This window comes from Nuphar pumila, chromosome 7 (genome assembly GCF_984573655.1).
Source record: "Nuphar pumila chromosome 7, dmNupPumi1.hap1.1, whole genome shotgun sequence".
Lineage (NCBI taxonomy): Eukaryota > Viridiplantae > Streptophyta > Magnoliopsida > Nymphaeales > Nymphaeaceae > Nuphar > Nuphar pumila.
This window is the reverse complement of record NC_143255.1, coordinates 12,097,094-12,121,482: the sequence shown is the minus strand read 5'-3', so window position 1 is coordinate 12,121,482 and position 24,389 is coordinate 12,097,094. Positions and strand designations below refer to the sequence as shown.

The 24,389-nt window shown below is 36.6% G+C and overlaps 1 pseudogene; it reads right to left on the bottom strand.

The window, feature by feature from the left end:
* Positions 1–3,278: 3,278 nt before the first annotated feature.
* Positions 3,279–24,212, bottom strand: LOC149831155 (cyclin-dependent kinase C-2-like; annotated as a pseudogene).
* Positions 24,213–24,389: the final 177 nt, after the last annotated feature.

Sequence of the window (24,389 nt, the reverse complement as noted above, 5' to 3'; positions counted from 1 at the left end):
ATATCTAGTTAGACTCCAAAAACACAACATAACCATTTTTTGACTGCCTATCATCAATTTGCATTTGTATAGACATACAACTCCATTGAAGCCACTGGTTTGATAAGAAGACCATAATGAATTGTACCATTTAAATATCTCAGGATTCCCTTGATTGCCGCCCAATGATTCTCAGTGGGACTCTGCATGAACTGGCACACTTTATTTATGGCAAATAATATGTCTGGATATAAGTCATGGTGGCATATTAGAGAACTCCAACAATGCTCCTTTACAGAGTTGGATCTTCAACAGGATTTCCTTCTAATTTGGATAAGGAAGTTGAGGTAGACATGGGCGTAGAGATGAGCTTGGCTCCAGTCATACCTACACACATATTAGATCAAACACATATTTTCTTTGGGATAAGAACAAACCATCGTTGGAGGAAATTGCCTCAATGCTCAGAAAATAGTGAAAAACCCTTAGATCTTTGATGTTGAATTTTGTTCCTACTCAATTAATAAGATTCTGAACTTGATGTTTTGAGTTGCTAGTTATTATTATATCATCCACATAGATTAAGAAGAACATAACAGTCTCTTGGGTTCTGTAAATAAATAAGGTGTTTGTCCTGACACCTTTAAACCAAAGACTGATAAAAAATATACTAAGCTTGGAGAACCAGGCTTGTGGGGCCTGCTTGAGGTTACAAAGCTTTCTTGAGCTTGCATACATATTTTGGATGATTGAAATCCTCAAATCCATGAGGTTTTTCTATATGGACATCTTCATACAAGACTCCATGAAGGAAGACATTATTCACACCCAGTTGTCTAATACACCACCACTCTGAGTAATGAACAAAACAGTCAAACTTGGCTTTATATCTTTCCAATGATTCATCTGCACTGCATTTGATTTTATATATTCATTTGCAACCAATAATGTGATGAGATTCTTTAGTTGATAAGATTTTTCATAAAAGCATCATACTCGCCCTTCATGGCTTCACGACACTTAGGGTTCTGATAGACCTATTCAAAGAGAACAAGATTTTTATCTTGAGTTAATGCAGCAAGGAGAGACATGGGTATAAGATATTTCATGGCAAACAAAACCTTTGATTTTAACGTCCAATCCTGAAACCTAGTGACCATAGGATGAGTGTGTTCTGGTTGAACAAGAGCAAGCTAAGACACCATAGCAAGGACAGAACCCAAAGAAAACCTTGTACCAAAAGACTCTGAAGAGTCAGGCAAGTTGGACTTGAGAGAGTCCACCCTTGAGGGGGATGAGTCAATAGGAGTATGGTGATTTAGGAGTCTGACTCTGATCAGGCATTTTCTGTTGATCAATGACTAGATGAGCAAGAGTGGGGAGAATAACAATTGGCTATGAGTGACTCGATCTTGTGACACTTTCATGCTTGATTTTGAACAGTATGGAACATATTTTCATCAAATACTATATGATGTGATATATGCAACTTTTTCTATCTAGTGATTAAGGTTAGCAACAACCTCAGAGACAACCAATGGGTGAAACTTCTTCACTACTGAGTCTCCCTCCCCCTCCTTAGATGCTTCTTGGATGTGAGGCATCAATGTAAATGCATACTCGTCAATAGTTTTTTTAAATTCATCCTTAGATTTGGGCTACACTTAAAATGTTTGTTATTGTTTACATGTTTTAAAAGTGTTAGTTGTTGTGAGTTTGAGCATAGAAGTCTGGGTATCAATTTATTGATGCTGTATTTTTTGTGAAAAATGTCAGACACCAGGATTTTTGGCCACGGAGCAGACTCTCTCTCTCTACCCACGTGTCAAGCCTGCTTTGTACTTCATAATACGAACTACCACCAAGTACATAATTTTTCTTATTTTGCTCAAGTGTTTCAAAAATATCAGATATTAAGAGTGTGGCACCCTTTAAGTCAGTGTTCTCAATCACCATATTAAACAAATTCATAATTTTCTATAGTAACAATATGAGGAATATAGATAAACAGGTGGGCAACAAAGATAAGGCATATGCTACTGAAAAAATATTGCAAAAAACAAACAAAATAACCTATAAAAAATTAAACAATTAAGAAAACAAAAAAAAACAAAGATTATTCCCTAATCATGTTTATAATATAAGATACACAACATATAATCACACATACACTCACACGCAAAATGGTTTAATAAAAAAAATAGAATAGGCTATTGAACATGCAAAGATAACTTGAAAACCATGCAATTCTTTCACAACATGACTAACTCATGTCATTGTTTCAAAAACTAACTAATTCAAATATATGTTTCAAAAAAATAATAGGTTCAGCCATTAAAGATGTGCTTACCGAAAAAATTCCCAGTTTTTTATTTTTCAATGATAAATAGTCATCGATGAATTGCAACCGATGATTCATCAAAAATAGACACCAAAATTTTTTGCTAGAAGGAAGCACTTTAAGGACCACTAGTTGGAAATCACAAAAAACACTAGTTTATGCAAAAATGGCCCTAGGTGCGACAATCGGTTTTTATATAAATAAAAAAAAATCATATTTAATGCTCGTATAAAAATCCATAAACAAGCATATTCGCAATGACATGTGTGAAGTTAATACCTAATTTGCAAACTTCTTGTTGCAGGAGCAAAGCTATGCATATCTGAGTCCACTTCATTTATTGAAACATTTGAAATTCATGTTATTTAATTTAGATATTTTTAGTATTCGAATAATTTTATAATAGATCATGGATACGATATTTAGATTTAATTAGAATAGGATAATTAAGATGAGTTTTATCTTTTTAGGAGTTTATCAAATTAGGTAGTTTACTTTGATTGAAATTTAGAAGACCTCATTTATAAAAGGATGAGAGCCCTATGTGGAGTACACAATTAAAAGTTCAGATTGAAGTTGAATTTTATATTTGTTGCATTCCTATTTATCTGATTTATTTTATGTTTTTGGTTAATTTTCTGTAATTTTTAGTTCTTTCCCATTATTTTATACCTTTCCTTGATAATCTCATAGTTGGTTAGAATTTCTCGTAAATTAAGTCCTCTTAATTTATATCAAATGGTATCAAAGCCAAAATCATGATTGTGTTTATGATGCTGAATAGTGATCATGCAATGGACCACCTCACAAAATCTAGGGAAGCATTTGATGAATTGATGTTCCTTGTGATGCAATATTTTTCAGATTTGCCATGCCTGCAAAAATACCAATGTGTGCATTCAGATCCAATTATAGGATCGTTATAGTGCAACCTAAGGAGCGGCAGTAAGAGTATGAATCAAGAGGGTGATCTGGCCACATCGATGCCTATTGAGGCCCCCACTCCATAGCCACTGGTTCCACCTCTAGGACCACCTCCAGGCATACCAGTTCCAGCATAACCAGGCCTTCATCCTTGAGGTGGATAAGGCCCACCATTGTATCCACCAGCCTGGCCACCACGGTTTGGGTTGTAACTGCCACTTGGGTTTCCACCTTGAAGATACATGTTTTGCCCTACGGAAGGCCCCGGAGGCTTTTTGTAGTGATGCCTTGGCCCAACAACAACTTGAGGTGGGGCATTATGCATGGGCTGGTTAGGCCCAGGCCTGATCGGCATATGTGGTAGCCCAGGCTGCTGAATCGGAGGCCGACACTGATGTTGCTGCAATTTCTGGCACTTGGATGTTTCTTCATGTTGTTGTTGTTGTTGTTGTTGTTGTTGTTGTTGTTGTTGTTGTTGTTGTTGTCTTTTCCTGTTCGACTGAAACTCATGGGAGGATTCATACTTGGGTAAGCTATCAGAAGATCAGAAACCACTGTCAAGGGCCATACAATTGAACCAAGTCCTTGACACGCAAAAATGAACAAGAAAAGCAATTCAAACCTTTTGATATCACATGGCAAAGGATCACTTCAAAAATATTCAGCATTAAGTGCATCTTTGGTAGATATCCTCTGCAAGGATGAAAATAACACCATCAGTGGGAATCATAAACAAAAGCCAAGGCTAGAAATAATAGACCATCGAATATGTCAATAACGGAGAATTCAAGAGAGAGGGATGGCACAATAGAAGCTCTGATATCATCTCCTCCAGAATCATACAGAAAAAGAGAGAGAAGGTTCAGAAGGAGAAGAAAATAGGTTAGTGTTTTAAAGGTTTGCTTTGAGAGGCTTACTTTATGTTTTTAATCACACCCATGACTGCTGAGTATGTCTCAATATATAGATTGCATCTCTCAGCTTTTCTTTGGCTCAACTTTTGCAGATAAGCTCAGTGAGAGATTGTTGTAACGGGCAAAAGCAAAACAGTTAGAGATAAAGGTTTCATTTGAAATGGATTTAGAAACTACCCAAGCATATCCACGAACGAGCTCTGTTCTTGGATATGCCAAGATATGTGGATTATGGCCACACACCCCAACATCTCCCACTTGGCCATAAATCTGTCGGCCTTGCTTTCACTATTGCGGGTTTTTTATGCACTAATTACGGATTTTTCATAAGGATTTGCCTCGTAATCACAAGTATCTTAATCCCATATGTGTCACATGTTTTGTAAACAGATTCTCAGGGATCCCTTTCATGAGAGGATATACTATCATGTCTGATGATGGTAGATAATCAATGGCTATCTCATTTCGTTCAATCATATAATGTATATAGTGTTATTTTACCATTATATGCTTACTCTTAGAGCTATCTGCCCCACTCTTCATCAGAGAGATGGCAGCCTGGTTATCACAAAAAAGGTGTACAGGTTCAAATACAAGATTTAGTTTCAAATCACAGATAAACATTCTAATCCACACTACAAAGGTTGGGGATGCATTATATGCAATATATTCAGCTTTCTAAGTATGCAGGGCCACACAACCTTGCTTTTTACATGACCAAGCTATTGCACCTCCTTCAAATAGGAAGATATAGCTAGAGGTAGACTTGTTGTCATCTTTGCATCCTGCAAAGTTTGCATCTGAATCCCCGATCAAATCAAGTTTATCATATTGAAAACTCAACTGTAATCCTTTTGAGCCTTTTAAATATCAAAAAAATCTTTTGACAGTCTGCCAGTGAGGCCAACTAGGATTACTTTGATATTTGCTAACAAGACCTACTGTAAAACTTATATCAAGTCTTGTGCAGAGCATAACATACATTAAGCTTCCAACAACTTGAGCATAAGGCACATCTAATCTCTGTTGGTCTTCTCCTGAACAATCACTTTTACGTAAGTTCACTCCTTTAGCAACCGGAGTTCTAATGGGTTTTGAGTCATGCGTTCTATATTTACTCAAAATATAGTCAATATATCTTTTTTGACTCAAACTGAGAATTTTTTATTCTCGATTTTTGGTAATTTTGATTCCCAGAATGTATGAGGCTTCACCTATATCTTTCATTTCGAAGTTGGTATACAACCAACTCTTTGTATTGACTATCATATCATTATCATTTACAGTCAACAATATATCATCAACATAAAGAGATAAAATACAAAAGTAACTCCCACTTTTCCAGACATATACACAGTGGTCTAATTGATTGGCTTCATATCCAATCTTGGTTATTGCTTTATGAAAAGCCAAATATCACTGTCTTGGTGACTGCTTAAGTCTGTACAAGAATTTTTTCAACTTGTATACTTTGTCACTATTTGTGACATATCCCTTTGGTTGAAACATATAAATGGTTTCCTTTAAGTTACCATTCAAGAAAACAATTTTTACATCTATCTGCCATAAATCCATATCATAATGAGCTGCTATGGATAATATTATCCTGATAGATGCAAACTTAGCAACTGGTGAGTAGGTTTCAATGTAATTAATACCTTCCCTTTGGAAAAAACCTTTGGCTACCAGTCTTGCTTTGAATTTGTCTATTAACCCATCAACCTTGTACTTTTTTTTAAGAACCCATTTACAACCAACTGATTTTCTTCCTTCAGAAAGATCAGTTAATTCCCAAACTTGATTCTTTTCAATAGATTTTATTTCTTCATCCATAGCCATTTTTCATTCTGATACTTCATGTGATTTAATAACATCAGAATATGATAGATTGTTGGTCATTTTATCTATATCTACTAAATATCATAACTCTTCAGTTAGATATAGATAATAATCATCCAGATAGGATGGAGGAGCTCCAGTCCTCATATGACCGCTTAAATTTTGAGAAGTAGAGGAGCCTGGATCAGTTGGTTCATTGCCTGACTGATCCACAGTTGGTTCATTGCCAAACTGTTCATCTTGATCATCAAGATCATCCAGTAAATCAAAGGGATCCTCAATAGGATCACAGGATTCATTGTTGAGTCCTTCTAGAAACTCAACATTTCTACTCTCAATCAATCTCAACCTTTCGTGGTATAATCTGTAGTCTTTTGATCTTTTAGGATATCTGATAAAAATACCTCTAACAGATCTATTGTCTAACTTATCCATAGTTGGATCCAAGATTTTATCATGTGCTACAAATCTTCATCTCCTAAGATGACTCAAATCTGGTTTCATACTAGTCCATCTTTCATACATAGTTGTTGGGACAGCTTTGCAGGGTACTCTATTCAGGGTATACATTGTTGTATTTACAGCTTCACCCCAAAAAATTTTGGGTAATTGTGCTTTTGCCAACATGATTCTAACCATGTTCAAGAGGGTTCTATGGAACCTCTCTGCAATACCATTTTGTTGTGGTGTTCTTGGCATGGTTCTTTGCATGTTTATGCCAAGATATTTATAGAATTCACAAAACTCATTCGAGGTGTATTCACTTCCTCTGTCTGACTTAATTATTTTAATATATCTTCCAAGTTGTTTTTCAACTTGACTTTTAAATTCTTTAAATTTCTCAAGAGCTTCTGATTTATGTTTAATCAGGTATAGGTAACCGTATATTGAGGAATCATCAATAAATGTTATAAAATATGGCATTTCGCTATAAGTTTGAACTCTGAATGGTCCACAACTATCAGTATGAATTATTTTTAATAATTCTTTAGCATGCACAACATTTGGTGGAAAGGGTTTCCTAGCCATCTTTCCATATATACAAGTTTCACATTTTTCAAAGTGTGATTCATTGAATGTAGGAATTATTCTTTATTATGCTAAATTTTTCATTTTCTTTATGCTTATATGTCCAAGTCTTTTATGCCATGCATTTATATCAATGTTAAATGCACAATCAATATAAGTAGAAACTGATTCTTTATTATCATACAACTTAAACATACAATGTTTTTTGACAAAGGTTCCTGCAAATAGGACTCTACTATCACTACAAGAAAAATGTTAATTAGCGATGAAAAATTGCGACAGATTTTTTTCGTCATAAATTTGTGATGAATTAGCTAGAGAAAACTATTTGTCGCTAACATTCGAATGATTTATGGAATTAGCGACGAAAAAAAATTATGTCATGAATATGTCGCTAATTAGCGACGAATTAGCGATGAAAAAACTTTCATTGCTAATCTGTCGTTACTTAGCGACAGATTTGCGATGAAAAAATTATATCACAAACTTTGTCGCAACTTAGCGATGGAGAGGTTTCCATCACGAATCTGTCACTAATTAGTGACGAATTAGCGACGATGGTTTTTTGTCGCTAATTCTTAATTCAAGAAAAACATTAATTAGTAACAAAAAAATGTGATGGATAAATTCTGTTGCAAATTAGCGAGGGAATTTTTTCGTCAACGGATTAGCGACAAAAAAATTTTCTCGCTAATTTTGTCACAAATTTTTTATTTAAACTGATTCATCTAGGGCACAAAATTTTCCCTCTCTCCCCATGCAAAATTTAAACTGACCTCTCTGTCGTTCGATTTAAACGAACTTCTTCATGGAGGGCGATGAAGTTTGAATGACTTCTTTGTGGAGGGCGCAAAGCAGATCGCTGCGGTCGGGTTGACGCCATCGTCGACGAGGTCATTGACACTGCAGAGGTTCTTTTGGCGATTGTTTCCTCGACCGTCACCAACGAAGCATATCAAGGCATCCCTGGCCAAGTGGTAGGGGCAAGCGAAGCAGAAGGGGAAGGGTTGATACCGGAGGACGGCGATGAGGCAAAGCGGCCGCTGGATAAAAGTTTCACAGCAAAGTACGAGCTCAGGAAGGAGGTCGGGAGGGGACATTTCGATCACACCTGCTTTGCTAGGGCTTAGAAGGGAAAAATCAAAGGCCAACTTGTCGCCGTGAAGATCATCTCAAAGGCAAAAGTATGCCTCCAATTTGGGTCTGCTGAGCTTTTTTTAACACGGTGGCAAAGGAATGCAGAAGAGTGCACTGGTTCGGAGGTGCACTCTCTTGCGTTGTGCAGAAGACCCTGCTGTGGCGGGCCAGGCCAGACAAGCGGGGAACTAGGTCGGGAGGGCACCGAAGAGTGCGCCGATTCTATGCAGAAGACCCTGTAGTGGTGGGCCGGGCCGCTCAGGTCTAAGACCCTGTGCAACGCCTGTGGGGTGCGGTACAAGTCCAGCCTATTGTTGTCAGAATATCTCTTGGAAGGGTGCATTTTTTTTTTAAATTTAGCGACAGATAATGTTCATCGCAAAACCAAATATGTGCTTATTTAGTGACGGATCATGTTTATCGCTAATCTGTCATAAATTAGCGATGTAATTAGCGACAGATAAGTTTTGTCGCTAATTAGCGACCAAAAATTTGTGATGGATGATATCCATCGCTAATCCGTCACCAATCCGTCGCTAAAAAATTTAGTGATGGATTAGCGATGGATATCTTCCTGCGCTAATCCATGGTTTTCTTGTAGTGTATATTTGTCTATTGTGACTTTCCCAAAAATGAATCTGACTTCAAACCCTTTTTCAGTCAATGTCGGGACAGATACTAAGTTCCTCCTCATCGAGGATACAAAAAGGACTTCATTAAGAAGAACACTTGTTTCACCTACATTAAGTCTATAAGACCTGATTCCATGTACATCGCAGTAAGTGTTATTTCTCATATCCACCTTGTGTTCTCTTAGATCTAGTTCTTTCATGTTTACAGATCCATTTGTGGTCTTGGCTATGTGTCAGGTTGCTCCAGAATCAACCCAGCATCCTGAGAGTTCCTCGTTTGTAAAGAGCCATTCAGACACCACGCAGACAACTTCTTTATTATCAGGTCTTCTTTTGTTGTTCTGCTTTTCATGCTGCCCATTGCTTCTGTTGAAGGTCTTTGTCCTGCAGTTCCTCTGGATGTGTCTGATGTTTCCACATTTGAAGTACTTTACTTGAGGTTCATTTCTTTGAGGCCTTCTAAAGTTGGTTTTTTGTCCTTTATTGAACTTATTGTTTTCTTTTTCTTTAAAGTTATTGTTGTTTTTTTTAAAGGGTACTTGATTATTGGACGGGACATATTGAGCTATCATGAGTTTTGATTTTTTGTCCTTGACTATGTGTTCTTGTTTTATCGCCAGTTGGATAGGTAACTCATTAAGGTTTAGACTTTTAGTATTCAGCCTAAGTATTGTGGTTGCCATTCTCCAAGATACATGCAGACTATTCAAAATTATTGAGATTTGCATCATGTCAGGTATCACGTTTCTAGCTATTGCTAAGTCTTTTGCCATGACCAGCATATGGTTTACATGACCTACTACGTTGTCTGACTCTTTTATCTTATATGAGTTGTATTGTTCTAATAGAAGTTGAACATGTACTTCAGATGTAGTGTCATATTTAGACTCGATTGCTTCCAACATTTCATTAGTTGTTTTATAGTCTTCAAAGACTCTAATCAGGTCATCATCCATGTATGTTAACATAATTGTTCTAGCCATATGATTATCTCTTAGATACTTTTTCATAATTTTTTTTCTCTTTTGACCCTTTTTCTTTGAGATTTTCTATTTGTTTGTATAGTACATATTTCAATCCCTCAAGTATAAGAGCTAAAGGTATTCTCCTTTTCTAGATTGAAAAGTTTGTTTTATTTAACTTATAAGTTTTGGCAAGTTCAGAGGCACACACACGGCTAGTCATCTTGTTTAGTTTTGTATATTTTATTTATAGCAATTTATTTATTTATTTATTATTATTATTATTATTATTATTATATTATTTTATTGTTTTTTTATAAGAAAAGAAATAGTAAAACAGGAATCAGTTTCAGCCTATAAAATATTATGCTGAGAAAATAAGAATCAATAAAAAAATAGGTCTTTAGCAGAATTTCTAAAGAAATTTTAAGACTAAAACAGAAAACCCTATTTCTAAAAAAATTTAAACCTTCTCGGGCTTCATAATGAAATTTCAGGCAAAAACATAAATTTTTAAGAAATTTCACAGCACTTAAACCGCTTTTAGCAATTTTTTTTTAAAAAAAAAGGTATGCAGGTTAAATTTTTAAATATTATAAGTACATTTTTTAATAACTCGCAAAATGGAGGGGCAATAAAATCTTTTCATACCATAGCGTATAAATACCCTAAAGTCAACTGAAAAGTTTATTTTTTCAGTTTTGTTTCTCTCTTCTCTCGAATGTTCGTCGGAGAAGGTGATCTCCTCTGTCGAGTTTCCAGCCAGGGATTCCGATGGGAAGTCTCGTTTAGTGTTTGGGTCGATACTCCTGACTCAGATCTATCTCTGGGAAAAGACCCAAGCCAAAACGATAGCCAGACGATCAACTTCCAGTGTTTTTCTTTTTTGGGGGTTTTCTCATATGAGTTTTTCTAGTATTTTGTTTATTTTGTTTGCCTTTTCAGGGACATCGGTGGATATCTTCTCTACCGGTCCAGGCAAGGAAAGAGAGTGAGAAAAGTAAAAAGCCGATCAAAGATCGGGGCCGCTGATAAAGTAACAGCGGTCACCGAAAAAAAAACTTGGTGACACACCAACAGAGGATCATTTTTTTTAAGACTCGTATTCTTACTGTAGGTTGCTACAGATGAAGAGAAAAGAAAAAAAACTACTCACCACAGGTATGATTAATACTGCATGTTTTCATATATATATATATATATATATATATATATATATATATATATATATATATATATATATATATAGGCGCAACACAGAATACAAAAGGGACATTGCTCTTAGAGTCCCTCAAGCAGAAATGCATTCAAGCTAAAAAATACAATGTTTGTGCATATTGCAGTCATAGAAAATGGAGGGCTTCCTGAAGCCCGACTAACCTGTCATGTTTTTCCTTGCAGGTTTCGATAGGCAGAAGAAGGAGGATGCGCCAGACTCCAAAAATCTCAACCCGCTCTGATACCACTGATGGATGGCACAGCAGGAGCTCTGATATCGTATCCTTCAGAATCACGTAGAAGAAGAGAGAGAAAGTTCAGAAGGAGAAGAAAATAGTTAGTGTTTTGAAGGTTTGCTTCGAGAGGCTTACTTTATGTTCTTAATCACACCCATGACTGTTGAGCATGTCTCAATATATAGATTACATCTCTCGGTTTCCCTTTGGCTCAGCTTTTGCAGATAAGCTCTGAGAGATTGTTGTAACGGGTAAAAACAAAATAATTAGAGATAAAGGTTTCATTTGAAAACGGTTTTGGAAACTGCCCAAGCATATCCAAGAACGGGCCATGTTCGTGGATATGCCGAGATGTGCGGATTATGGCTACACACCCCAACAAGGTCCACATTAAGAGAAGCAATGATCCCACCTCAGAAATGAATCCATACAGAAGAGTTTTAGGCCAATTAGAAATAAATAACGTGAGATATAACAAGATTTTGTAGCTTTTAAATCAGACTTAAAAACAACCAGAAAAAACTCTCAATATAAGTTCCACTGAGCTCATGAAATAATAGAAACACCATACGGTGCATAGCAGTTCAGATAGAGGTGCAAGTATCTCTAGCCTCCAGTCCGATATACAGAGCACTCTAGTGAACCCTGGCACCTGTTTCTCTATAGAAAGAATCACGGAGGGGCACCACTGTGTGTGGAACAGATTATGGTGTCGATCATCTAATTTAACATCCAACAAAACTAAATGCAAAGATACACCATCTTTTGTCAGAAACAAGAACACAACTGACATTCTGATTTTACTATACAACAGAAACATTCAAGCAACATTGTTGATATTTGGAAAAAAACCCAAAATAATAGCAAATTCTTTGCAAAACCAGAAGTTCTCAATTTCACGTGATCCGCTCACTAACCTAACACCAGTGCCATTTCATCTGCCATATGAACAAAATAGTAGCTACCCCAATGTATAGAAGGTATATCACAATTTTCTGATAAGCTATCCATGTTGAGAAGATAATATCCTCTCATATCTTTCGGTTATTGTTTCTATCTCAAAAATTATCTTACCTTTTTAGATCCTGTGTTATCCCTTAGATCTAGGTATTGGTCCACTATTAATGGCAAGTGGTTACCTGCCTTGTTAGTTGGCCTTATCGTATGTTTACCATTGGCTTTATATAAGTTGTTTAAGATGAATGGAATAATATGCTTGAGTGCTGGTTCTCTCGTGGATGTAGGCTCTTAGCCGAACCACGTAAATCTGTTGTTATCTCTTTTCTTTCTTTCAACATGGTATCAGAGCATTAAGCTCTTCTGCACCTTCTCTGTTGGCGTTGTTCGTGTTATCTCATCCTCCATGACGAGCAACAACTCCACCAGCAGTGATTCATCCTCACAGACCTGCAACAGTGATCAGCAGCGTATTCTCATCCATGAACAGGCAAGTCCGAACCAAAAAATTACTTCAATTCTGTTAAATGGCCAGAACTACTTGTCATAGTCGAAATCTGCCAACTTATTTCTAAGTGGCAAAGGCAAAACTGGATTTATTACTGGAAAATTACCCCGTCCTGATTGTTCAGACGCCAAATTTGATGAATGGCAGTCTGGAAACGATCTTGTTATGTCATGGCTGTTAACCTTCATGGAACCAAAAATTGCCGAATGTTTCTTGTTTCTAAATACTGCTGAAGAAATCTGGAGAACAGCCAAAGAACTCTACGGACAACAATACAACACTGCTCGAATGTTTCAATTGTCATAGGATATCGGCAATCTCAAAAAACAGAATCAAACCGTGAGTGAATATCTTGGTAAAATTCGAGGGATGTGGGATGAACTCGATTCATACAAACCTATTGTTGCTGACCCTATTACCCTGCAAAAACTTCGAGAACAGGAAAAGATTTTTCAGTTTCTTGCAGGCCTGGGGACTGATTTTGAAAACCTTCGAAGCCAAATTCTTATGACTCAAGATCTTCCCTCTCTCAATGTTGTTTGTTCTACAATACTGAGAGAGGAAGCCAGGAGAAAAGTGATGAATCAGACGGACTCGATCACCGAAAATCCAGATCGTGTGGCTCTTCAAATTAACTCTAATAGAGGTACTAATGTTGTCATGGGAAGATCAAAAGGGAAGAGGCCTTATTGCACCTATTGCTGGAAAGAAGGACACATTCGGGAAAGATGTTGGACTCTTCATGGAAAGCCGAATATAAATAAAACTGAAAATTTCAAGAACAAGGATTTGGCAAATGCCACCAGTGATTCAACCAATGTCGTCCACCAACATGATCAGAATGGTCCTACAGGCACTCCAATTACTATGGAAAAACTGACTGAACTTTTCAACTCTTATAGCAAAGCTGGATTTTCCCTTGTCCCTAGTGCTCACACAGTGTCCAATTCCATTGATTCAGGTAATTATTTTCCTTCATCTGATTCCATTTGGATAGTCGACAGTGGGGCGTCAGATCATATGACGCAGTCCCGTGACTTATTAAATAATCTAAGTCAAGTTCATAACAAAGGGCCATTTACTATTGCTGATGGAAATCTTATTCATGTCCATGGTATTGGAGATTTTTCTTTTAAGCAACATATCTCAAAGGCTTTATATATACCTGGCCTTGCCTCTAATCTTTTATCCGTGGGACAACTCACAGAAAGCATTGACTGCAATGTTATTTTTTTCCCAACTAATGTCATTTTTCAGGACCGAAAGACGGGGAAGACGATTGGTGAAGGACAAAAGTCAGGGGGACTCTACAAAATTAATCTCAACAGTTATGCATCAATGGCAAAAAGAAAGGATCTCAGTAAATCATGGCACTGCAGATTAGGGCATCCCTCAAACTATGCTCTTAGAACTTTATTTCCAGATACTCAATTTGATTGTAGCAGTTGTGATACTTGCAAATTTGCTAAATTAGCTCGTTGTTCTTTTTCTCAAACTGAGAGTGCATCAACTCAGATGTTTGAGTTAATTCATTCTGATGTGTGGGGACCTGCTCCTGTGGAGGCATATTCTGATTATAAATATTATGTTTCCTTTATTGATGATTACTCAAAATATTGTTGGTTATATGTTCTAAAGTCTAAAAAAAAGTTCCTAAAATCTTTACAGAATTTTATGCATTCATAGAAACTCAATATGATTCAAAAATAACGGCTATTAGAACCGACAATGGATCAGAATTCAAAAATAAAATCTTTGAAGATTTTGAAAAAAGAACTGGTCTAGATCATCAATTCACTTGTGTCGGCACACCTCAACAAAATGGAGTGGCGGAACAAAAAAACAGACATCTTTTGGAGATGACCAGAGCTCTTTTGTTTCAGATGAATGTGCCTAAGAGATTTTGGAGTGATGCTGTTCTCACCGCATGTTATCTTATAAATAGACTTCCTAGCAAAGGCCTGAAAAATAAGTCTCCATTGGAAATTTTAAAAGGACGTAAAATTGAGTTATCTCACTTGCGGACATTTGGGTGCATTGTGTTTATTTCAGTTAAGAGTGATAAGCTCAGTCCGCGTGCCATTAAATGTCTATTTCTTGGATATTCCAGCTCAAAGAAAGGATACAAGTGCTATGATGTTCAGAACAAACGTCTTTATATCTCTCGTGATATTATGTTTAATGAGAATGTTCCTTATTTTTCTAATACTACTGAGATACTCAATGATGACTTTCAGGGGGAGAATCAAATTGTTCTTCCCAGTGTGGACTGGACAAAAGACTTGGTTCTATCTAAGCAGCGTCAAAATCATAATGCAGAAAGCATTGCTGAGGATTCTTCACATCAAAATGAAGAAGATAGAAGTTCATCCCATCATGATGCTATTCCTATAAGACGCTTTGAAAGAGTGACTAGACCTCCTAGCCATCTTAAGGACTTTGTTACGTATAGTTCTACTAATCATCCTATAGAAAAACACATTGGATATGATCATCTATCAAAAGCATTTCTAACGTGCCTCAATGCCATCGACAAACACAGAGAACCTACAAATTATTACGAGGCCAAGGATCAAGCTACTTGGGTTCAAGCCATGGGAGAAGAACTTGATGCGCTACACAAAAACAAAACTTGGGAAATTTGCCAACTTCCAAAAGGAAAAAAGGTTGTGGGATGTCGCTGGATCTACAAAATAAAATACAAAAGTGATGGGACAATTGAACGTTTCAAAGCGCGCCTTGTTGCTAAGGGATTTACTCAGACCTATGGAATAGATTACGAAGAGACCTTCGCACCTGTCGCAAAAATGAACACTGTAAGAATCCTTCTCTCTCTGGCCAGCAATTTTAATTGGGAGTTATTCCAACTGGATGTAAAAAAATGTGTTTCTCCAAGGAGACCTTGAAGAAGAAGTCTACATGCATTTACCGCCTGGTCATCCCCAAGAAGGTAACCCTGACTTGGTTTGCAGGCTTAGAAAATCTCTCTATGGTTTAAAACAATCACCCAGAGCATGGTACTTGAAACTAAGTCAAGTGCTAGAAGAAAGAGGCTTTCAAAGATGCATTGTTGATAATTCACTGTTTGTATTACATTCTTGTGGCAAAACTACCATTGTATTAATTTATGTAGATGACATAATTATCACAGGAGATGATATTTTTGAAATATCAAAAGTCAAAAATCATCTACATAAAAGATTTGATATAAAAGATCTTGGTCAACTTCGATAGTTCTTGGGAATAGAAGTTGCTCATTCAAAAAAGGGAATTTTCCTAAGCCAAAGAAAATATGCCCTTGACCTCCTTAAGGATTCAGGCAAACTTGGAGTCAAACCTGTTGACACTCCCATAGAAGCCTATACCAAATTCGATCTTAATGAAGAAGTTATTCCACAAAGAGATATTGAACAATATCAGAGATTAGTTGGTCGTCTCATATATCTTACTGTTACTAGACCAGACATCTCTTATGCAGTCAGCTCTATAAGTCAATACATGCACTCTCCAAGACTTTGCCATGTAAAAGCTGCTGAACGCATCTTGAGGTATATAAAGAAAAGTCCAGGACAAGGACTGGTTTACACAAGAAATGGGCACAATATGGTTGAAGGATATTCAGATGCAGATTGGGCTGGAAGTGAAGACAGAAAATCAACTACAGGCTTCTGCATATTTGTTGGAGGCAATTTAGTCTCATGGAAAAGTAAGAAGCAAAACATTGTTTCAAGGTCTAGTGCTGAAGCAATGGCTGCCACCACTTGTGAAATGATCTGGACGAAGTCTATTCTCAATGAGATAGGAATAGTTATAAATAGTCCTATGAAAATGAATTGTGACAAAAATCAGCCATTCATATAGCCTCAAATTCTGTTTTTCATGAGAGGACTAAACATATAGAAATCGACTGTCATTATATCAGAGAAAAAGTTCAAAAATGAGAAATCATCTTGCCTTATACAAGAAGCGTTGATCAGTTGGCTGATGCTCTCACCAAAGGAATGAGTCGATTACAATTGCAAAATACACTCAACAAGTGGGGTTGCTTCAATATTCACACCCCACTTGAGGGGGAGTGTTGAGAAGATAATATCCTCTCATATCTTTCGGTTATTGTTTCTATCTCAAAAACTATCTTACCTTTTTAGATCCTGCGTTATCCCTTAGATCTGGGTATTGGTCCACTATTAATGGCAAGTGGTTACCTGCCTTGTTAGTTGGCCTTATCGTATGTTTACCATTGGCTTTATATAAGCTGTTTAAGATGAATGGAATAATATGCTTGAGTGCTGGTTCTCTCGTGGATGTAGGCTCTTAGCCGAACCACGTAAATCTGTTGTTATCTCTTTTCTTTCTTTCAACAATCCAAAGGTACTAGCATCATGTGTCACAGAATCAAATCAGCAGTCATTAAGGGGTTTACAGCCACATGGATCCCTTGACACCCTGTTCACAATTTCAGACTGAATCAATACCTAGAGTACTCATAACAGAGAAAATTACATAATTCCACGAAAATTTCTCATACTGTGCTCATTATATAATATGAATTAATATTAGCATAAACAAAATACCATGGTAATGAACAAAAACATAAAAGATTCTTCGACATAAACTAGGAGAATAACGACCTATACTTACACGAGTTGGCAATTCAAGGCAATGGATGATCTCTGCAAACATTCACGGCCAGGGTTCAATTTCTACATTCTTTTCGGAAATATACACTCACTTTTATACATTCTTTTCAGAAATATAACCAAATAAAATGATGACATTGTGATGAGACATATTACTGTTTTACTTGACCCTTGTAGGAATGTTCATCGGTTTAAAGATTAAACAAGGTCCCTTATTCACAATGGAGTTACATATCAGGATGATCTTAGCTCAGTTTCTGATCCAATGTGATGTTTTTATTCCAATCTTATAGTGTTTCTTTTATGAGGTCCGGGGATTGGTGAAGACTCAGGCAACCCAAACAAAAGTTCCGCTTTACACAGGCCATGCACGTAAATCAATCTAGACATTCCACCATTCCAAATTAAAATGCTGCCAATATGGGATAAACTCCAGATAGCAGAAACGTCAGCTTCAGACTGGGTTAGTACCTGTATAAACAATAGTAGTATTCAAGATACAAAAAAAAATATCTGTCATGAATTTGCTCACCCACTAACAGGGATGAATGCTCACCAGATCTGGAAGAAGTTAACCAAAACGGTTATCAAACAATATTTTTAAAACATTAGCAGAGTGGTTCGGGTTCAAGAATCATTGTGCTATTCCCAGCTTTCGTAGCAATGGAAAAGAAGTAATCATGATACACTAAAGACCAAAATCTCCAACTCGAAAGCAAATTTCTAAGAACTTTATTCTTCATATTTTTTTTATAAGTTCATCCACAAAGTGCCTTTTGAAGTTCTCCAAGATGATCCCTTGTTCAGAAAATATAATTTATTCAAAATTTGTAATACTCATCATGAAATTTTAAAAATAAGGAAAGTAACTGAAATCTAACATGTTATTTTCGTTAAATTGATGTTAGGTGGTACCTCAGTCCTTAAAAGGTTAAAAACTTCTTTTCTTTTTGCCATAGACAATAATCCAAAACTTTCCAGCTGGCAGAGAGAGAGAGAGAGAGAGATTCTGTCACTAAGAAATTCCCAATAACCACATTTTGATATATGAGCCATAACCATGATAGTCTATATTGGAGCAAAACTAGCCAGGCAACAAATTAGATCCTTCAGCTCTTTTTCTTGCAAAAGAAAATTCCACGCAATGCTTACCATGCATAGTTTGTATAAAGTTTCCAATTTATCTATTATTAGAACTTGCAAATAAAAATTTTCACCTTAAACAGAAATGGAGACATTTAGATGAAACAAAGCAAGCTCACTGAGGAACTTACTGGCCTTATAGTAAACTCAAGGAGTTTGACAACCTTGCGAGCACAAAACTATTAAATGGATCAAAGTCATAGAAGTTTGACTGGAATTCTAAAGAAAGTAGCCCAAGACAGCCTATGTGCATTCTCAGGAAAATTTGAGAAGACTCCTCTTTCCAAAATTGCCAATGACAACATTGGAGGTAGAGAAACCTAATGATTCAAACTTTCGTCATTCTAGATAATCACATTAAGAAGAAAATAAGATAGCTGCATCTGTTAGAGACATATTATCTCAACCTAGGGATCAGAGGTTCAAGTCCTATTTATGCCATTCGCAAGCTTAACTATTAAAAAACATGAGCACAACCTAAAAAAATGCAATGAAGATACACGAACGAGATGTTAATAATACATCAGATGTTAAAACCAACAAATGCTAGATCTTGAACAGGACTCTTAATTTATAACTGTACAGATCAAGGAGTAACAGGTCTCACTGGCATACGCTAACGATTCACCATGGAAGTTGAGACCACCAGAGGTCTGAGAATAGACATGGTCCAATTAAATACAAGAATGAGCAAAATGATACCTGAGATGGATCGAGGGTTAGCATCCTCTACAACAATTCCAATGCATGTCGATCAAAGCTGCCACCGAAAAGGTAAACTGCAACTTAGGGTTCCATCTACTTGTATCTCATTGAAACACAAACTTCAAACTCGGATAATAAAAACGTGAAGGTGGGCAAAAGATACAGAAACCATCCAAGATAAACCACAAATCAAACAGTCAGAAGAAAATACAAATATTTGCTAAACTCTAGATTCATATTTGTCCTACTTACTGTTTAAAAACCTCTCTGACACGCCTCTTCATTGGTCTTGAAGGCTTGAAATTATTGTACAATGGAATCTTTGAAACTCCTGGCCAGTTAACCTCATCCAGAGATCCACATAGTTCAAATATTTTATTCAACCGCTCTGGCTAGAATTATCAAGAGAAAGAAAGGTCAAAAACAAAAACAAAAACAAAAACAAAAGGAAGGCTAACATGTAAAACCATAAAACTGAAAACAAAGTTAAAAATGCTAAATAATAGAGAACGACAATCAACATTCAATTTCCCCAAAAAACTACTGTGGCCTGATCTCAAATCATCAATGTTGCAGCAAATCTTGAACAATGAGAGAGGAGAGAGATTACATACACACACAAGTGTATAATACATACGCAGATACGTATAGGTATGTATGCTATTGGTGGCAGTATACTGTGACTATCCACCCAAGAATCATAGGATTGGGTTTTATTTGGTCAATCTTACCCCTCAAACGTACAAAGCATGGTTCATTCATTAGGAATTATTTTGACATAAATCATGTATCAGAATTAGAAGATCAAAACACGTTTTTAATTGCTCAAACTATGTAGATAATGTGTAGGACTTGATCCACAAAAAGATAAGAAAATGTTAAAAAGTGAGTGGTTTTTACTGTGAGGTACGCTATAGCCAAGTCTAGCCAATAGATATACTCACCACATGCCAGTTTCCAGCCACTGCCAAGCAGACATTATACACTGAAATGTCTGTGTTTGTCTGGGCATATGTTGTGCATGCACATATAAATTCACCCTCATAGAACTTTGATATATAGCAGCTATTGCTAGGTCAAATATTGGAAGTATCGATGCTGTCTCATGACAGCTGAACCTTTCTCAGTACCCTGCCTTGCTGCTGCTGAAAACCTGCATAATCATTGGATTTTGGACTACATGATGCTGGAAAAGACAATCGTCCTGCATGCTACAGTTAAGTGCCTGTATACACACACACAACATTCCCGCTAGCAACAGTCATAAGTTTGTGAACAATACCTGATTTTTTCCAGGCAAGATTGGCTTCCCATGAAGAAGTTCATCAAAAATACAACCAACAGACGGCATGTCAACAGCTGAGCCATATTTAGTGGAACCAAGCAGCAACTCTGGAGCCTGTTGATGAATTAAACAAATTAAAAACTAGAAAGGCAGCAAGCATATGCCAGATTACCTGTACCAAAGAGTTATGACACGGTTTGTAAGATTTCCATTATGGTCACTAGAGAAAGATCTAGCCAAGCCAAAATCTGCCTGCTTTAAATGTCCTTCATTGCCAATTAGAAGATTGGGCCCTGAGGAACAAAAAAAAGAAACTGAAATAGTTGGATGGGACATGATGCAACATAATCCAAGGGATGAAAGTGTAATGTAAGAGCAAAAAATACAAATAGATGCCTCTTATGGCCTTATAAGAATACAAAAACATAATGATCAATACAAAATTCATATACATAAGCCACTTATGGGCTTGAATCATAAGTAAAATTAATGAATATTATTGAGAGATTAGGTGCTTGAGAAAGTAATACCCAACTAGCTTTGTTATATGATCGAGAAGGCTAGATGCCATTCAAATTACTGCAATGAAGATCATTGGCATTGGTTTATCAGTGGTTCCACATCATCTACCATGCTCCTTTGATCATGTATAACATCAATTGTGCATTTTTCGTTATCTGCACGTCGAACATTTATATCTCTAATTGGTTCAGGCAACTGCATGCCCTCCACATGCATAAATTGAAGGTTTGAGATATCAATCGTCAAAGGACTAAGCTCGATAGATAGTGTCTCAAATATATGCATATTCTCCACTTTATTTTTATCTTTGCGAGCAACTAAGTAAATATCACTACGAAATAACATTAATTTTGCATCATCATTGTCCAACATATTCATCAATATATGTTGGATATTTAGGTTAAAAAAAATGTATCAAAGAATTAATGACTTTCACATATCCAGTTTTATGAGACATCAAGGTCATAAATTTCTTATAGCTACTGTTTTTTAAAAAGATTATAGATCTCCGAATAGGGTGATCAGTGCTACAGTAGTGTACTCTAACCATTTCAAAGTCCGTCATTAACTGCCTACACCAACCGCACAACATATCATTCATCTAATAAAAATATCATATGAGAAAATATAATCAATATACACTTTATATATTCAATTAACATAACTACCTACAACAACCACTTTTAAAACCAGCTACCCACAATAACCCCTCAACCTATTTTCAATAGTTGTGCACAGTAAACCCTAGCCCACATTACACTAATACAAAAATATTGAATATTAACTAAAGGATAAACCAAAAAAATATATCTATAAAAAAGACTAAACTTAGTAAACCCTAAACAAAAAAACTAGTGACAAATATTAAATAAAATACACAAAACATACAAAAAACATCCATAGCAACAACCAAACACAAATACTCATGGAACTATTAAATATTCGTATCTAAAAAAAAGTTCATAATGAAATATATATATATATATATATATATATATATATATATATATATATATATATATATACACATATATATATAGTTTGTATGGAACTTAATTTTCAACCTAACCGAGGAAGTCAATGAGAATGATGATATCACAACCTCATCAAAATGCAGTAAAAAAAATTCATGGGACTCACCGTAAGAGAGGGAAAATGCGTAGGGTTCTAAAGGAAAAGAGTTATGGTTCTTTCTTGAAACAAACGAAACAAAATAAACAAAAATGACTTTATATGTGAATCAGTAAAACATGCGAAGTTATGCAGGTTCACATACTAAAAATTTGTGCAAAAGGGTATGTACTTGCAGATTTAGGAGGAAATTTGCACATTTGGAAAGAACTTTGCATATTTGGAGTAACTTTGCATATATAAGCCCACTTAGTTTGGTATTTGTGAAATTTTGAGGTTTGGGTATAAATGGATGTTCACAAATATTATATTATGCAAACTTCGTGATGTCGGCAAAAATATTCATACATACCTCATTTTAAGTGAGAGTTTGCGATACCCGATGAGTGAAGTGATATATCGCACAAACTTTGTGAGTTTAGCACATGAAGGATAAAAAGGTTCTAACAAAGTTGACTATTTATAATTTTGGTCATTGGATGAATTTTGGCAAATTGTGGGGTTTTTAGGTAAACACATCATTTTTGCGGTACAGTAGAAGCATTTTTCGTTAATAATATGATTTAGATCAATTGGAGGTTTCACATCCAAGTCCAAATATATGCAGAAAATGTATCTAGTTAGTTGCTAAATGGGATCCAGATCCAATACTGTCCTTTTTTCATATGAATCTGAAATCTAAATGTGAATTCCAATTTGGTTAAGCCATATTCATCCAAACTAAATATTTCACTTTTAAATCTGTATGTGTGTGTAGATTTGTAGTGTAGACTTGTAAACGAGCTGGGCCTGGGTTGATCTTACTCCAATTTTCAACAAGTGGGTCTAATTTTTCATGTAGATCTTACTCCGAACACATGATAGAATTTTATATCAAATGTGATCCATCCCCCACTGACACTGACACTGGATTTGCTAAAAATGGGTCAAGTATATTGGGTTTTCCATAGAAATGTAAAATAGGTTGGATCAGGCTGAGTTTTGAACATATTTATCTCCCCAACTGCTCAATATGAATCTGACTCATTTGATAAACGAGCTTGATTTTGATGGACATCTGTCCAAATTTCTTCACACTTAGCGTTCATGAGGCTCTGGACCAAAGCTGGGTGGCCAGCGTTTTGGATTAGGACGGGCAACCTTGGCCCAAACCTTTCTGTGGGGGATTTTTGGGTCAGGGTGGGCACGTGTACACCCTCGTTCTACTTGGCCCCGCCTTTGGTGGTGGTGATGGTAGTGATGGTGATAGAGGTTGAAAGGGGGTGGTGGCAATGGAGGTTGAAAACAGTGGTGGTGGTGGTGATAAACACTAGACAATAACTCCGGGATACGACCGGTGCCACATCCTTGTGTTCGGATTTTTCTGACAAGAGTTGAGTTCCTAAGGTTGCGACCCAGGATATGTAGTGCAGGACTGGAGTTGTCCTGTACTACTTTTCTGGTGCATCATATGCACCCATTTTATGTCACAAAAAGAGAAAGACCCTTACGCCTATGAATGAATTGGATATGGCCCCAAATCTAATAGTAACTTAACCCATCTCTGTGTGGTCATAGCCAATCACTTGGAGGCATTCCATGGGCCCACAACAACAGCACGCTGTCATGCTCAACTTAAAATGGTGCCATGTGAATGTCTGCAATCACATAGAAGATGACTTTAGAGATCATTATTCATTGGATCCTGATCGGTTGGACGTGGACCTTTTTCTTTTCTTTTTTTACAAGGATCTCTTGCTAAGAACTAGGTCACTTAATGGGCTCACCCCCCTGCAAGGTAAACCCAGGGTGGGTTTACCGACACCCAAGCCCTTACAGAACACACTAGTTAAAGGCACCCACGTGGATCTTGTTTTGGAGATGTCCGACGAGTCAGACTTTTTTTTCTATGAAAAGGAACCCTTGCCGAGAACCAGGTCACTTAATGGGCCCGTCTTTCTACGAGGTAAACCCCCAAGTGGGTTCACCAACACCCAAGCCCTTACAACGCACCAGTTAAAAGGCAACACACACCTGGTGAGAGTTGAACCTGAGACGAAGGGGTCAGCACCTTTCTCCCCAGGCCAGCTGCCACTCGAGTGACCCAGGCGAGCGTAGATGGGTTGGACATGTTAATTTTCAAGTATTGACTGGGTTCATCGTAGCTGATCGATGTTTGGGTCCGTGAGAAAGAAGCAAAAACATGCATTAATGAAACTACCTGGACTAAGCCAGGTCGGGTTGTTTTTGCAGCCTGGGCCTGGTTAAAGTCGGGCCTGGCCCAGCCCGATTAATTAGTTAGACAAGC